Source organism: Excalfactoria chinensis, chromosome 5 (assembly GCF_039878825.1).
Source record: "Excalfactoria chinensis isolate bCotChi1 chromosome 5, bCotChi1.hap2, whole genome shotgun sequence".
In the NCBI taxonomy this organism is placed as follows: Eukaryota; Metazoa; Chordata; class Aves; order Galliformes; family Phasianidae; genus Excalfactoria; species Excalfactoria chinensis.
Window position 1 is genome coordinate 4,513,936 of NC_092829.1, and position 17,028 is coordinate 4,530,963.

A 17,028-nucleotide genomic window follows, 5' to 3' on the forward strand; every position below is an offset into this window, starting at 1 on the left:
TATTCCTACAGCTTTTGGTGAAGCCAATGGCTGGTTGCACCAAGGGGCTGCCCAGCCCAGCAGCCAAGTGTCTGGGTTCTGTGCCAGAACCTCAGTATGGCATCAGCCTGGAGAAGGGATGGGAGGGATGGCCACGCTCAGTAGCTCTTTTCTATTTACCTGTCGGGAGCAAAGCTTTCTCCTGTTTGTAGGAGAATAAGTAGAAAGAATATACAGTGGTTTGAGGTAAAAACAAACAAACAAACAAACAAACCCCAAACATTTGCAGATTAATTAGCAAGCCTCAGGGTTTTTTTTTAGTAGAGGGAGTTATGGAGCTACTAAATGAAAAGATTCAGACAGAAGCAATGATCTACAAGTGTTTCCTTGATAACTTACTGGAGGAAGAACAAGTTATGAGATGTTAGCAGTGAGGTGTCTGTTTCTTATCTAGGACTAAGTAAATCCTCTCTACAACCTGATGCTTCTTTTGAAGTGACTAAAGCACCCAGATGGAGCGTTTCCCACCAAGACTCAATGTTGGATTCACTGGACAAACGCTGTGCTCAGCTAAGATGCAGTTCCCTACCAAGAAAAGCACTAGCCTTGCAGATAACCAGCAGGCTAACCCCCTGTGGGAGTTATTCACCCTTAAGAGGGTGGACAGTGATAGGACAAGAGAGGATGATTTTAAACTGAGGCAGGGGAGATTTAGGTTGGATATTAGGAGGAAGTTTTTTCACTCAGAGGGTGGTGACGCACTGGAACAGGTTGCCCAAGGAGGCTGTGGATGCCCCATCCCTGGAGGCATTCAAGGCCAGGCTGGATGTGGCTCTGGGCAGCCTGGGCTGCTGGTTGGCAACCTTGCACATAGCAGGGGGGATGAAACTAGATGATCATTGTGGTCCTTTTCAACCCAGGCCATTCTATGATTCTATGACTCCATGATTGTTGTGCCTCCGGTGGCGCAGCGGTAGAATTCCCGTTTGCAACACCAGGGGGCCCGGGTTCGAATCCCCTCCTGTGGAGCAGGGGGTAGAAGTGCTGCTCTGCTACACAGAGGGCTCGAATCCCGGGAGTTGGACTCGATAATCTCTATGGTCCCTTCCAACTCGCACAATACTATGATACTATGATACTATGATTCTATGAACCCCAATGTAGCAGGACAGGTACAAAGAGGTAGGTTGTAGAGGGTGCTTTGCTTCTATGCTCTCTGCATTGGAGTACGTGGGTTGAATATTAGGCTTGTAATCTCAGCATTTACATGTTGATATCAGGAAGAGCTCCCTCAGGAAACAGTGGAGAGCTTCTGCATGGGGATCTTTTGGAGGAGATGCAAAGTCAAAAGGATTGCCACAGCCTGCGAATGTCAACTTATTCATAACAAAAGAATAACTCCACTGCTTGAGGACAGAAGGCAAACAAAGGGAGAAAAAGAAATCTCATTTTTGCTTGCTCAGTGTGCATGTTTGTTTTGTTTTAGCTGTAGAAAAAGGACTAATGAACATTGCTTTAACTGCTGCTAATTAGGTGTAGTCTTATTAAAGAATCATATTTCTGAAGTGTTCGTGCTGTCAACACTAGATCTGGTTGGACTGTGTCAGGAATATATTGCTAACACTGCTGTTCACCAGCAGTGGTTTTGTTAACTAGAGTGATTTGGCTGGGAAGCAGAAGGGCCCTTCTACCCTGAAAGCAGCCACCTTCCTGTAACCCCAGCCCAACAGATCTGCTACTGATGGGTGACAGCACTGCCGGTTGCTTTGGAAATGCAGTATTGGGTGATTAAAAGGAGCTGCTTGCCACACTGGATCCTGCCTTCCCCTTGGACTTTCACAGCTCAAAAGAGGCATGCCTGGGGAATGATATCTTTGTGCTCCAGTGCGTTTGTGTTTGTGGTGAAAGTGGAAACCTGTCAAGTCCAGTAGAGCTGGAGAGCAGTTGTGCCAAGTACTTGGCTCCAAAATCTGCAGAGGTTAGTGTGAGGCAGGACACATACTGCATCTCCTGTCCTCACCTCAGCAAGAGGAAAGTCTATTGAATGGAGTGGGAGAAGTGACCAAAGTGGGTGATTTGGAGCTGACAGCTCTACTTAACATTCTTAGATGCTGTGGCCTGCTGCAATGCAAAGAAATAAAGCACTGCTGGTAAAGGAGGGCAGGATTGGGACAGCCTTCTGGTTTCTGTGCTAATATTGCTTCCTGGGTTTGTATTACTGTAAAGCACAAGGAATCCTCTGGATTTTTAAGGACTTTTCATTTTTCAGCAGAAGTTAGATATCTGGGTCTCTCTTGGGAATCTGGTTGGGGATCTGTGCTCTAGATAGATAATCACTAGTAAAAGCTGGGCCCCTTTGTCTTAGGAGAACCTAGTCATTTTTTTCTCAGGGAAGACATGGCTGGTTGGCTACATGATATCTGAGCTGCTCTCAAGTCATCACTCATCTGAGTCCCACAGGTGTATTTGTATGGGGGTTACACTCTCTCTGAACATCTTAGCACTGGGAAGTTGGAAGTTCGCTCATTCTATCAATATTGGTGTTTCCTGGCTTCTCTGCACTCATGGCAGTGTTGGCAGATGACATTTGCTAGTATCTGCCTAATTCTGCTTGTGCCTGACGTGTGTGTAGGCAGCTCCTCGCATTTCAGGTGGAAAGAGAAGCAGCAGGAGCATGGGCATCCTACGTGCACAGCGGGTCAGAGGTTGGTAGAGCCACATGGTAACCTCTCCTCTGCTGAGTCTTCTCTACTTTATGAGTGTTGCTCTAGCATTGCTAGATGGAACCTGTGGGCTTAGACAAAAGGTTTTTGGAAGGGCTGTTCTAGGGTGAGTTGCAGCAGGAGCTCATTAAGGAGAGTAGTTTGTAGAACCAGCAAATGTAACATTTTCACTTGGATTTCCACCTCTTAATCTGCTTTGCTCTCTCCCATGCTACTGTAGTGCAGTTGGGTGGCTGCTCAAGGAGAACATCTCACCTCTAAGCATGTGAGGGAGTGTGCCAGGAGGAGACAGTGCTGTGCTGGTGTGTGTGAGCTGCATGAGGGTGGGTACAAGGGAGAGGGATGGTGCTGGAGGGTGAAAGATGACCCCATGTTTTCTCCTTCCTGATTGCATCTCTGATTTCTGTTAATGGAGAGGTAAGACATTTCGTTACGTGGTTTGTTTATTCCCAACCTCACGTTAAGCCCCCTGGAGACAGGGTGAGCCCGTGGTTTGTTTTCTTTCCTCCCTCAGAGCTGGAGCCCCTCACAGAGATAATGGAGGGGCTGGTTGCCCACCAGTGCAAGGAGGCAGCATCTCTTCCATCTTCTGCACCTCCTGCAGCCGCCCTTGCCTGCGCCAGCCATCCCTTCCCTGGTTATAGGGGAAGGCCGGCACTATGCTGAGCCTGATTCCAAATGGTAAGTAAGAAGATGAAGGAATGGCATAGGAACAGAAGGAATCATAGAAGCATTAAGGTTGAAAAAGATCACTAAGATCCCCAAGCTCAACCCCAGCCCAGCCCCACCATGCCCACTGCCCATGTCCCTCTGTGCCACATCTCCACTGTCCTCAAACACCTCCAGAGACGGTGACCCCATCACCTCCCTGGGCAGCCCATTCCAATGTCTGACCACTCTCTTGGAGAATAATTATTTCTTTTCCCAAAATGCATCCCATGAAAGCCAAAGCTGAACTGGGACTGGCTGTTCTCTGATCCAGAAGTACTGGAGGGACTTTTGCTTCCAACACGGGCTGAAGATTGTGCAGAAAGTGACTGTTATATGCTGGGGTTCATCAAAGGCAAAGAAAAAAAACCCACCAAACTGCTTTGGATAAGCAGAGCTCAGTCTGGATCTCTGCTGCAGGCATGCCAGCTTCTTTCTAAAGAGAGAGGAAAATGGATTTTGTACTTCTGGAGTTCTCTTCCCAGCTTGGATTGGGATCACAGGCAGCAGTACCAAAATTAGAGTGAGACCAGAGACCTTTGCATGTTCATTTCTTGCTGAAATCAGGCCCCACTGAGAGTATTTAACGTTTTACTGATAATGCTCCTTTGCCAGCAGAACTGGGCACAGAGCCTGAACATGCATTTATTAAACTCACTGAAAGTTTTGATGTGGATTTCAATGGCACCAGCCACAGTTTTTTTTCTTCTTCTTCTTTTTTTTCCCCCCAAAGGGACCCAGGCTTTCTTTCCATCTCAGTCTTCTGGGTAGTTTCTGCTGGTTTTGTTGTTTTCCTTCCCGGGACTAGTAGCCCCGGCAATGGGCAAATAAAGAGAAATGGCCCCCAAATCTTGCTGTCAACAGGGACAGGCAAAGAAACAATTTAATGCCTACATCTGGAGTTTCTTTTGCAGCAAATTGATTGAGATCAGGAAGCATTAGATACCAGTAAATTCCAGTCTGATTGTTTGCAGGTGCAAATGCAAATGAGGAAAGCATCTTACCTGGGCCTTCGCCCTGGGTTTTGCCTCCCCAAATCTTCTAACTCAAATTCCTCATTAGAGGGATTTTTTTTCCCCCATAGAAGAAAATTAGAAAATTACTGACTTTCAACTCACTTTTCTTGCTTTCTTTCAAGATTAAAGCATCAGTTGGAAACATGTGTGTATGCAAGCCTGCTAGGAAGCAGAGCTGCCCCTCTAACCTAGCTCTCTTTTTTAATTCCTTGAAGGTGCCGAAAGACCCCCCAAGAGCTTTTGATCTCTGAAGCTGTTTTATTACAACACAGAAATTATAAGCATGAGAAAAAAATATTTATTTTAGAGGGAAAACACTGAACTCTTGGGTGAGGTGGATGTATTAAAATATGGGAAAAGAATCTCCACCCTGCCCTGTGAGCAATATCAGGCGGAATGTCCTCCTGCCTCATCACAGAATCATAGAATGGCTTGGGTTGGAAGGGGCCTCAAGGATCACCTGGTTCTGTCCTGCTGGTCACCCCAGCCCTAAGTGTCATTTCTACCCATCCCACTGTACATCTGGATGTGGGTAAGCAAGAAGTCTCTGGAAGCCTTTAATGGATTCAGTCTCATTGATTGGCAGAATAATATCTGCTACAAACTGCCCCAGTGGAAGCCTGGTAAAGGGATTTGAGGAGATCCGTGGAGCAGAGCTCCCTCCTAAAGCCCAGCCCTCCCCGTGTCAGGGAGGTGCAGAGCTCCAACAAAGCGTTTCCTTATAGCAGAAGGCACACATGTTGTGTACCTTGGCAGATTATTTAAGCATTATCCTTGCTCATTTAATGGCATTGAAATGCAGATAAGATGCAATGCATTATACATTGTTTTCCTCTCTCTGTGTGGTTGAGCATGTTGTGTAATGTCAAGGGCAGGTGCTTTTGTGTGATACCTGCCTAGTGATATTTATGGTGGTATTTATTCCAAGACTGCGGTTCATATTATTGTCCCTTGTTTTGTCACACTCTGAGACTCAGTTACATGCCTGGTGCATCATTTATTCAATTACTAACATGTCTTAATGAAGGTTAACAGTGCAGAGCTGTTGGTCATGCAGAGCCAACACACATAAATCTGTCAGGTGTGATGCTGGAAAATGTGACTGAGCTGCACCTTTCTGGGAAGAGCTGGAGAAAAGGAAAGAGGGCCATGACAGCTCTCATGGTGGTAAGGGCATGGTTGGACTGGTCAATCCAAGAGACCTTTTTCAACCTTAATGATTCAGTGTTTTTAGTTGCTGGGAAGTGCAGAGCAGCAGCATGGTGTTTTGTTGGTGATGCAATGGCACAGCTGCCCAGAGAGTGGTGGGGTCACCATCCCTGGAGGTGTTTAAGAATGGTGGAGATGTGGCACTGAGGGACATGGGCATCCCTCAGTGGGATGGGGTGGGGAACTGTGGGAGGGGCTTGGGTGGGCTTGGGGAACTTACTGATTTGAGATGATGAGGGTGTTGTGGTCTGATCCCAGCATGAGCTATGTGATGGCTCTGAGGCTGTTGCTAACCACTAATAAGCTGCCCCACAGCACCCATGGAGGAACAGAAGGCTGCAGAAATAGGATTCAAAGCGCATAATCCCAACTTGGAAAAAATCTCCCTGCATTGCAGGAGAATCCTGGGCACTACTAGGATTGCGCTCATATGTTTTTGTTCACATAGTATGAGCTGAATCCAGAGCAAATGCAAGAGGGCCTCATTTTAGATAATATTAAGGAATGAGTTAAATTTCCAAATAAGTGTGGAGTAAGGGAAATTCTGTAGCTGTCTGTGAGTTCCCTCCAGATGACTTGCCACCTAATGCCTTGATCATGGGGCTAAAAGATTTGCTGGTTCAGTTTTACTTAATCAAAACAAGAATGGTATTTGCGTATCACAGCAAATATCCTTGGCCATTGCAAAATGCTTAAAAAACACTTCTGCCTCTAGCCTTGGGCAAGAGCCATTGAAATCGCTGTTCAGCAGTCCATTGATGTGCTTGCCAATTGCAGTTGTATGTACTGCCCAGTACTTGAATGAATTATTACCTTGATAACTTTTTTAATCAACTCATTAGGACCTATTAGTGACTTTGGAGCAGTAAAGGTTTTCCAGCCCAGGATATGTCAATATCACGCAGAACTGCTGCTGTATGAGCTGGTGTGAATGATCTTCAGTAGTTCAAATTATGCTACTGCTTGCTGCAGTTTGCACGGTGGCCCACTGAAGAACATACAGACCTCTCAGACATAGAAGCCAAAGTCATCAGCAAAGGTATTTCCTGTCTTCTTCCAGAGGTATTTCTGTGCCCTTTGGGCCATCCCACTAAATGCAATTGTTTCATTCATTACTCTAGAGATGAAACGGTTTGTCCCAAGGCTCAGGTGCTCACCATGTCCTCACGCAGCTCAATAGCCGCTCATTGATCTGCTATGTAGTCCTCGAGCATTGCTGCTACCTGCTAGGTCAGGTCTGACATCATGACTGCCTCCCTAGAGGTAATTAATCACTCACTGCCTAATTCTCCTCAGTTCACTTACACGCAGCCATGGCGGAGTGCCAGAAATGGATCACGTGAAGCAAAACCACTGCAGGGCACAGTGCTGTGGCTGTGAGGACACTGTTGCACCCACCTTCACTCTGCACATCTGTAGATTACAGGTAGTCCCGCAATGCTGTCCCAGCTCAAAATGATGGATAAGTCAGAGTCTTTCGCCACTCATATCTCACTGTGTTCAGTCAGGTTTAGGAAACCATAAAATAGACAATTCAAGCATATAAAGATCACTCAGGTAGAACGTTTACCCAGGTTTAATGGGGAAGGAACTTGAGTGTCACTGATGCAAAGGAAAGCTCTCCATCACATCACTTTATGTCCCAAAGGCAATGCTCCACGGCACTTCAAAAATACAAACAGTGTGGTGAGAATAAATATAATAGATGGGCTTCGGCAATGCAAATGAAAAGCAATTATCCCAAATCGCAGTCTTAATTTATAAGCAGTCAGTATAATTTGAGAAACTGAAATCTGATGTTGCTAAATCAAATTCCTGTAATTCCACCGGGCATTAAGCACATAATAAGATTACACTGTGCACTGAGCATGTCCTTGTTAAATCTGCTGGCTACTGCATTTTTATTGCTCTCCTGGGGGTTTATTGAGTTTACACTTCCAGTAAAAGGTAGTGTTTTCACAGTGTCTTTGGTACGCTGGCCACACAAGTCTGAGTGCAGCAAGCAGAATTGTAAAGCCATATAATTTGCTTACATCCCTTGGCAGCTCAGTTGGGGGGGGGAAGAAAAAAAGAAAAGAGAAAGGCAATTAAAAGATACCACATCATCATATTTAACCAAATTTAAAGGAAAAATAGTAATGACTCTACTGTCATGTAATCAGTAAGGAAAGGAAGCCATGCGTAATGGTGAGGTTTAGCCATGAGACAGCTAAATTGATGAGCTCTCCCGTTTAGATTTGTTTTTGAATGCCTGAATAGTGGTGCTAATATGATGATACTTGAAATTTATGTATGAGAGTGACCTTGAGACGAGCTGTGCTGCAAACAATCAGGAAGAATATGATTGCCTTGCAACGAATTGTTTGTAGGCTTGGAAAATGGATGAGAAGGCAGAGGATAAAGGGAGCGCAACAAGGAGCTTGGAGACAAGTCAGTGAAAGCCTCTGGAAGCAGCACAGGATTTCCTCAGAATAACCCAAAGATGAAATGTGCCATTGTAGAAGGAGGTAAAAAGCAAAAACAACAACAACAACAACAAAATGATGTCACCCGTTGAGCCAATGCAAGACAAAGCAAATACAACAGAGGCCCCAAAGAGCCACTGCTGCCAGTGCACAATAATTTGCACACCTATGAGCAGGTAGCCCTGATTTGGCATCCTGCTGTTTGGTTCCCTCTGCCTTTCTAACTTTGAGACTAGGTTAAGCTTTTGGGTGTAAAAGTCCCCTTGAAACTGCTTATCACCCATCAGGATAATGCTGGATAAGACTGATAGCTGCACTAACATTCATTTTAAGCTCTGGGTTTGAGTGAGACTGGTTTGGCAACTAGAGGGATTTCATGTGTCTAAATGATTCCCCAGCCAGTCACCTGCCCTACCTGACATTTTAGAGTCAGGGAGTGAAGAGGAGAGACCAAATCCTCCTTCAGGACTGACAGGCAATTTTGAAGCTTTCTGTTTAAAATGATTGTCAATACCCTGTTTCCTCAGTGTCACAGGGACTGAGGTTTTGACTGAACTCTTCTATCTGAGATTTATTTTGAGATTACTTGAGATTTATCGTTGGTGACACAGCAGGTCCACGAGGAAAACCTTAACGTGATCTGACAGTAATTCACCAGAAGTTTGGCGTGGATCTACCAAGGGAACTCTAAAACAGTGAGACTTCCCATGACTAAATAGCACAGGGGTCACAGAACAATTAGGATTAGGGTTACAAATGTGTTCATCAGTGTCAGGACAATTATGTTTTATAGCTCTATTAGCTGTGTAACCTTAGACAACGACTTTGGAAGACTTATTGACAGAAGGAAGGGCATCAACATGAGTGTTCTGTGTGCCATGCAGGCTGACCAGCAATGTATTGCCATTATCAGGATGGACTGGAACTGATTTTTCACTCCCTTTCTCGCTACAAAGAAGGCACCCATAGAAGTAGGGAGAAGAGCACCCAAAGAAGGTGGTGGGAGAAGCACAGAGCAAACACAAGAGGATGCATCTTCTTACAGTGTGTTGCTGCCTGTAGAACAACCACAGCCCCTTGATCAAGTGTGGAAGCAGATGCTAAAAAAACTAGTGTGGGCTCTAAATAATACTAATCAAGTTTATTCAAGAACAGCCAAACTGGGCTGATAAGTGCACAGGTATCACATCTGTCTAAGGAATCCACTGAACTGAAAATGACTAGGAGCTGGGGAAATGTCAGCCATTACTTCCCTGAGTTTAGACTCTTTGCTCATCATCCTATCTTTGGATGCAGGACATGATGTGGGTTACATTGATTTGTGGTCACTTTCATGGGCTGTCATGCTGCAGTCTTTCTTCCACACTTGGGCTTCGACACAGCAAAGGTCCTGTGTTGCGTGACAACATACGTGCACGGCACATATCAGGATATGTGTAAGCTCTGTACTCAGATAACGCTGCAAAATAATTACTGCAGAGGGAATGCAGTTTTTATCTATGACTCCAGTGCACCACACTGACTTATTTCATTCCTACTCAGGGGTGGCGTAGCCTTTCCTGAGGACAACATTTACTCCTCAGTTCCATCAGAGACAGACAAGGATCTCACATGTCTTTCCATTCTGTAATCAATTTACTGCTGTATGGGACCCAGAGCTCCCCAGGAAAGTGTGATGGATTGTGTCACGGAGCACACTACTTGCATGGAGACCTTTGATTCAGCTGGCAGACATAAAAAGAAGACAAACTGTGTTTAGCCAAAATGCTGTACAGCTGCAAAAAGAGCAACGGTAATTGAGTCGAGTGGAAATAATTGGCAGCAGGGCCTGCATTCATGTATGCTACATATTTTATTCCTGATTTATAGCCTCCTTACCAGCTGTGTGGTGTAGCTGGCTTTGTCACTGTCATGTTCCTTTTGAGCTGCTGTCCACCCTGCTGCCTTCCCAGGACTCTTCTGAGACCAGGACTGAGGACCTGCTCTTGCCATGGGCCTCCACCACCCAGGAGTCAGGGAGGTGCTCCTGGGTGTACTCCAGACAAAAACATTAGGGGTGATGTAACACTTCCCCCGTACACCTTACCTCAGGTCTGGAGATGCTGGAAATGGGCTGGAAGCTCAGGAATGGACTGAAGCCAGAAAACTAAAGCCATAAGGAGAAAGCTGTTTCAAGCCAGAGTCCATCACATATAACCCAGCCAGCACAACCCCACCTCAAGGCTTGACAAGATGGATGTTCTCTGTGTATGTTCTTCTCCTCCTACATTACAGAGGGCGCTGAGAGCTCATTGGCAGAGCTAACATCCATCACATGCTGACTTGACACCTCTTTTATCCTGTCCTGCCAGCCAAGAGCTGGATGCAAGCTTTAGTGTTTAGATGTTTGCTATGTGTAGTGTGTGATGGCTATGGAGGTGTGATCCCACTCCAGATGTGTGGTTTGGGGAAGTTGTGAGCACTCCAGCACCAGCTGGGCCCTGCATTGGCACTGGAGCTATTCCTTTAAGGGCTGGTTAGAGGAGGCAGCCCAGCAAGGACAAGTGGGTCTCCCTGGTGTGTAACCAAACTCTTGGTGTAATTTATGAGCTTTGTACATGGACATGAGGGTGCTGCTGATCTGGCTGTTCTGTGCACAGTCAGTCTGCTTCTGTGCTGCTCCTGAAGGCTCTGGAGCTGTACTTCACCCACTGAGTGAAGTACACAGAGCAGAGATGTACGGGGAGAATGCTGATGCATCACCCCATGAAAATACTCTCGAAGTCAAAACTGCCTTCTGTTTATTTGGGGTGGTCAGTTTCTGTTACCAGTTATCAGACCCACTGGGTTCCTCTTGAGTTTACCAAGGGAGAAGAGGTGAAGCTGGTGGGTCCAAAATTTAAACCTTTACCTTTATTCTGGAGTCAATGAGTTGGATACTGCATGGGAGGCACCAGAGGTGTCTCTGTTTCAAGTTAGATTTTAGGAACAATTTATTCTCAGGAAGAGTGGTGATGCAGTGGCACATGCAGGAGTCACCATGTCTGGAGGTGTTCAAGAACCATGGAGATGTGGCACTGAGGGACATGGGCAGTGGGCATGGTGGGGGTAGGCTGGGGTTGGACATCTTGAATGTGTTTTCCAACCTTAATTTTCCTTCTGTCCTTCCTTATTCTGTGTAGGATATGCTCCCCTCGATTATCACTGCTTTTGACAAGTGAGTCTCATCCTTTCTGTGTGCTATATAAACATTATCAACCAAGTGACAGCAGAAATACTTCTGCAAAGTCAAAGTGTAATTTCACACAGGCTAAGCCACCTACCTCCAGGTCCAGCCTTCCCGTGCCATGGGGGATAAATACAAAGGCTGACAACAGGGAGAGCTCGCTTGCTCCATGCTGAGTTGGAGAAGCTGGGGTTCATCTCCAGGCATGCACAAAGCAGTCCTGTTTTCGCAGCAGCATCACCCATCAGTTCCTTGCCAGGGTCTGACACCAGCGCTGCTGGACCCACAGCTGCTGTTGATTTCTATTAAATGCCCACTGGTAGAGGTGGTGCAGGTGGGAAACTCTGAGAGGAGACATAAATAATAAACTAAGAAAAGCTGCAGTGCTGGAGTGAATGAAAAGCAGTGTGGCATTTAGTGGAAAGTAGAGTTAACTGGTAATTTTTCAATGCAGAAACAGTTTTGCTACAGAATATGCTGTGCCTGCTTTTGCTGTTAGTTACAGAGGGGGAATTGGGAAGCAGGCCTGGGCCAGGGGAGAAAGCAGGGTCAGAGATGGTCCCACCACTTGTCCAGTGCCTTTCCTTGTGCTGTGAGCATCAGGCGGCTCTGGGCAAGCAACAGCTTTGCTGTTAGTCAGCAACTCCAACCAACTGCCCTGCAATTAATTTTTCTCAATCAGTGTTTGTCCTTTTGGAAAACGAACAAAATTCTTTTTTTTTCTGTGCTCACTATCCAGTTGGTTTATTTAATGCAGGGCTGCTTGAACAGGATCAAGCATCTGTTTGACACAGTATGCATTCATAATATGTAGAAAAAAGCTTTCCAACCATCCTGGGCCAAAATCATACCTTCTCTCTCTTCTGCCTAGCACCTTTTATCCTTGAGACAGTGCTGCAAATGAGGTCATGAGCAGGTAGGTTGGTAAATCAAGCGCATTCCTCCATTCATGGTCTGCATGTCTGCTAGTACTCAGCAGGGCTGCAGGTTTCCCAGCTCCATCAGCAGAGCCCCAGGTTGCAGCTGATGGCTTTAGTTTCCTCAAGAGGATGCAGTTGGGAGCTTGGCTTGGAATTACAGCAAGGTCCCAACATATCTGTACCTGTTTGCCTCCTGCTCTGAGTGGCTTCCAGGGTTTTTCATTGATCACCTTCAAGTTGGTGGAAAAGGGAAGAGCTATGTGCAGAGTTGAGGAAGCTGTGGACAGAGTGAGGAAAGGGCCTGGAAATGGCTTGGGAAAGTGAGCAGGACTGAGAACTGGAACCAAGAGACCGGAGCCTCTTCCCATTTCCTGCAATGGGCTTTGGACAAGGTCATATTGCCACACCAGACACAGTCTGGTTTCAGTCAGTGCCCTGTGCTGATCCAATGGGCTCTCCACGCTGGCTCAGGCCACGGGGGCCCCCCAGACACTTCCCAACCTCCTGCACCTGCATCTCCAGTCCCACTCTGCTCTTTTCCCCAGCAAGGAGCACCCACCAACCCATTTGCCCATGTGCAGATGGCCGTCTGGAAGCATAATGACATTTACCAAAGGAGACTAGAAATTATCACTGGGGGACTGCAAATAATGAAGCCAGTTCCTTTTATTGACACACGTGGAAGCTGTTTAATTTAGCATGTTGGCTGTCAGAAAATAGAGCTCTTTTGTGAGAGGTTTCCTGGTAAAGCAATATCGCGCTTGTTGTCAAGGTTCACTCTCTCATTTAAAAGTGAGATATTCTCAGCTCTTAGATGTGGAGCTTCTCCATAACAATAACCTATCACACACTCAACACACATCTAAGGGTCTGATCTGCCTCCTCTCACAGACTACCACAGTTTTTGCCAAGGATAACAAACAACACGCACATTTTCATTTTCTCCCTTTGAAAATGCAGTTTTAAGCCAAACACTCAAACCTGGATTTCTGTGTGCCTTTCAGCCCCCAACTTCTGCTTTAGACACTCTGCTTTCCATTCAGGCTTTGCAACTGGGCCTTCTAGGGATTCTTTATGTGCCATAAGGAGCCATGCCCTTTGTCACTATACTGTTCAGTGAGCCAAGAGCGCCAAGGTGTCTCACCAAGGGTAATGCCTGAATTGAGCATCACAGCCAGGTGGGCAAGCACCAGCATTGTTTGCTCTCTAAAGCCTGTGCATTGGGAGTGCCTTGTACCACTAATCTATGCTGTCAAGAACTCCCATAAGAGCATGGAATGACAGAATCACACAATCATTAAGATTGGAAAAGATCTCCAAGATCCTCAAGCCCAACCCCAGCCCATCCCCACCCTGCCCACTGCTCAGGTCCCTCAGTGCCATATCTCCATGGTTCTTGAATACCTCCTGGGACAGTGACCCCACTGGGCAGCTGTACCACTGCTTTAACGCTTTTATCAAGAAGAAATATTTCCTAATATCCAACCCGAACCTCCCCTGACACAGGTTAAGGTCATTCTCACTTGTCCTATCACCATTACATGGGAGAAGAAGTCAACCCCCACCATGTCACAACCTTCTTGCAGGGAGTTGTAGAGAGCAATAAGGTATCCATCCTCTAAGCCTCCTCTTTTCCAAATGGAACAATCCCAGTTCCCTCAGCTGCTCCTCGTAAGACTTGGACTCCTGACTTTCACTGCTTCATTGTCCTTTTTTGGACACACTCCAGGACCTCAATGTCTTTCCTGCAGAGAATCCCCAGCACCCCCAAATACTGGATGACCAGACTGGAAGATGTAGCAGGAGAAGCTTGGGTGCCCAGCAGGACTGAGAGGCTCTGCTTTGCATCTACATTTTCCCACCAAGAAAAGGAAAAGGACTATTTATGGACTATTTGCAAGTGTTAATGTATGAGGAGAGAGAACAGGGGGCACTGTTATATTTGGAAGGGAGTTTTTTTCCAAGCGCTCTGCAGCCTGACACAGCTGCCCTCAGCTCTACAGATCTTGCAAGAGGCTTTACAGCAATCCCCTCTCCCAAGGATACATATGCATTAGGGCTTACTGCAGTGCTTCATTGAGGGTGGGAGCAGGGGAGGCAAATCCCCTCTCCTCCCACTGCAGGTAGCTGTGCCATCTAATCCCTTATTATTGTGGTAGGGGCAAACATCAGCACAGGCTTGAACTGGTGCAGATAGCCCGCAAGCCCCAAAAATGTCACTGGGGAAGGACCGCAGCCCTTCAGCTTGACATGTGCTGGGGTGATGTCCACCTCTGGGCAGGGCTGCTGGGAGCAGGCAGCCTGCCTTATTAATTTTAAGTGTGCTGCAATGCCGTCGTCTGAAAAGCTATCATCCTGAAAGCTCCCAGCAGTATGCAATCAGCACTCAGCCTTACAAAGGGACCTCTGTTGGGCTCAGGCTTCTGCAAAAGGCCAGTTACAATCTACATTATTTATGTGGAAAAGTGTTATTAGCTGAGTTTCCTTTATTTTCTTTCTTTTTTTCTTTTTTCCTTTTTTCTTATTTTTTTTTTTTTCATGGAAGGGTTTTAAGGGACTCTTTGTAAGGAGTGCTCAGAGACTCTGGGGTTTTCTCTCTCTCTGTTTCCTGATGGGAGCAGATTATTTATTTATTTATACATGTTTTTAACTGAATATCTCAAATACCGGGTAGCGATCCAATGTTAAAGCCCAGCCAGTCAATGGGTAATTGTAGCACCAGCGTAGCTGGTGTAAAGAATGACATTTTCTATGTTATTACGAGAGCCTGGGAACTTCAAGAGTTTACCTTTTAACAGCCTCCATAAGTACATGGGCACACATTAATGCTTGGAATAGGCAACTAAAAGCAAAAATGGCTAATGGCCTCGATGGCACAGGACTGAGCTCAGGATGAATTAGAACTAGAAACTGTTGTAGGAAAGAAGGACCTCTGTAAATTATTAACAGAAATAAAAAGAGGAAGAGCTTTGGCTGTACCCTGTGCTGCTTGACTCAGGGTGGACTGTTTCCATCATAGCGGAAGCTGTGTCTACACCCTGGGTTTGTGGAGTAGAAGCCATGGAGGAAAACAAGCTTGTGGGGTACTCCAGACATCATCAGGTGCATCGAGTCATCAGCACCATGGTATATTGGGTAACTGGGATACATGAAGGTAGTGAAGTGGGCTTCATATTTACCCAGACACTGGGAGCCTGCCCCAGGTCCAGGCTTGGAGTGCATCCGTACCGCTCTCCTCTATCCATTCACACTGTGATTTTTACCCCTCATTTTCTGCAAATATTTACAGCCCTAATTCCAAATTTGCCTTTCTTTCCTCTTTCTTTCTTTTGTAACACGAAGAAATAGCTGCTCATTGAATATTCAGGATTTTAACCATAGTGCTGTGTCCAGTATTTGCTGTAAATATGTATAAACACTTATTGGATCTCTACCAGTAGCACCTGTTTCTTCTGATGAAGCCCATGATATGGAAGGAAAATGCAAACAGGAGCCTTCTTAATGAAACAGCAAATTTAACCCATGCAATGTGCAGAATACTAATGAGCAAGCTGAGGCTGCTGCGGCCCATTGGTGCGTTACTGGCACCACACGGTGACCTTGCTTAGGAGTGCAGAGAAGGGAGCCCTCACCGAATAGATGCTGCTGATTAATCTACAAACACCAACCTCTCCAGGGAATTTAACAACCAAGCAGGGCAAGATTAAAGAGCTCAGGCCCCTGGATTCGGCTCTGCAGTGGTTTTGTACTTAGCGCCACCATTGCCTTCATTGTCACAAGGCGCTCGCGTTAATAAAAATACCAGATTGACACTCTGCTCCCTGCTGCAGCCTGAAGCCGGTCAATTATTCTGCTTTAATTACCCCCTTTCGACCTGCTTTTTATAGGCGTGAGCCTTTGCTGTGTTTATGGCTAATAAAACAACGAAGCGATGCGGTGATGAATTGCTGTTCTGGTTGAGGTGTGTGTGGGACGTGGCACAGGTGGGCACTCAAAGTTATTTCCTTCCTACACCCCACCCCAAGAATTTCTTTGTCTTTCCTTTGGCTTCACAGAAATTTTGATGTTTTAGCATAAGTTTGTCTTTTATTATGCTGCTGAATATGTAAAATGCTGAAAGTGCCTTCGTTCGGCAGGTTAATTCTCTAGCTGATGATTAAAAGGAGACGATCGTTTAAGAGAGCAGAATAAAAACTGCACGTGGGAATTTCACTAGACTCAGAAATGGAGTAGAAGGTTTTTAATAAGGGGCTGCCTCATTTGGATCTTTTCTTTTTTAACTGGTACATGGAAACTACTTTCAATTATGTGAGATCAATTATATACATATATTCTAAATCTTATTTTCATATGCAATCATCTGCTTGATACTGGTGACTGATATTTCTCTAATTTCAGCATAGCACTGGCATCCAGCACAAGGGTATTCTCTACAGTGGCCTCCCATGAAAAAACAGCAGTTCTCCATTGCTCTACATTGCGGAGAAGAAGATGATGGAGAGAAAAGTAGATGTTGGTGTGAGGAGGGATGAGGGACGCAGTGGGTTCTGAGTACAGGGTCAGTGCTGGTGCTAGGTTGCTCCAAGGACTTCTGCATCCACCATGAGGTCCCTCCACCTTGTTACCTTCTTGTTGAAGCCTGTATTCCAGCTGGCACTCCTGCTGTGTATGAAAAAGGACTCTCAAAACATGGTTTTGAGGCCAAAAGGTCAAAACCTTAAGAATGAACCCCCTCAATGTAATGCACTGTTGGAAGTTTTAAACGTTAGGCCTCCTTCTTTACACGCTTGGGTGCAACCAGGC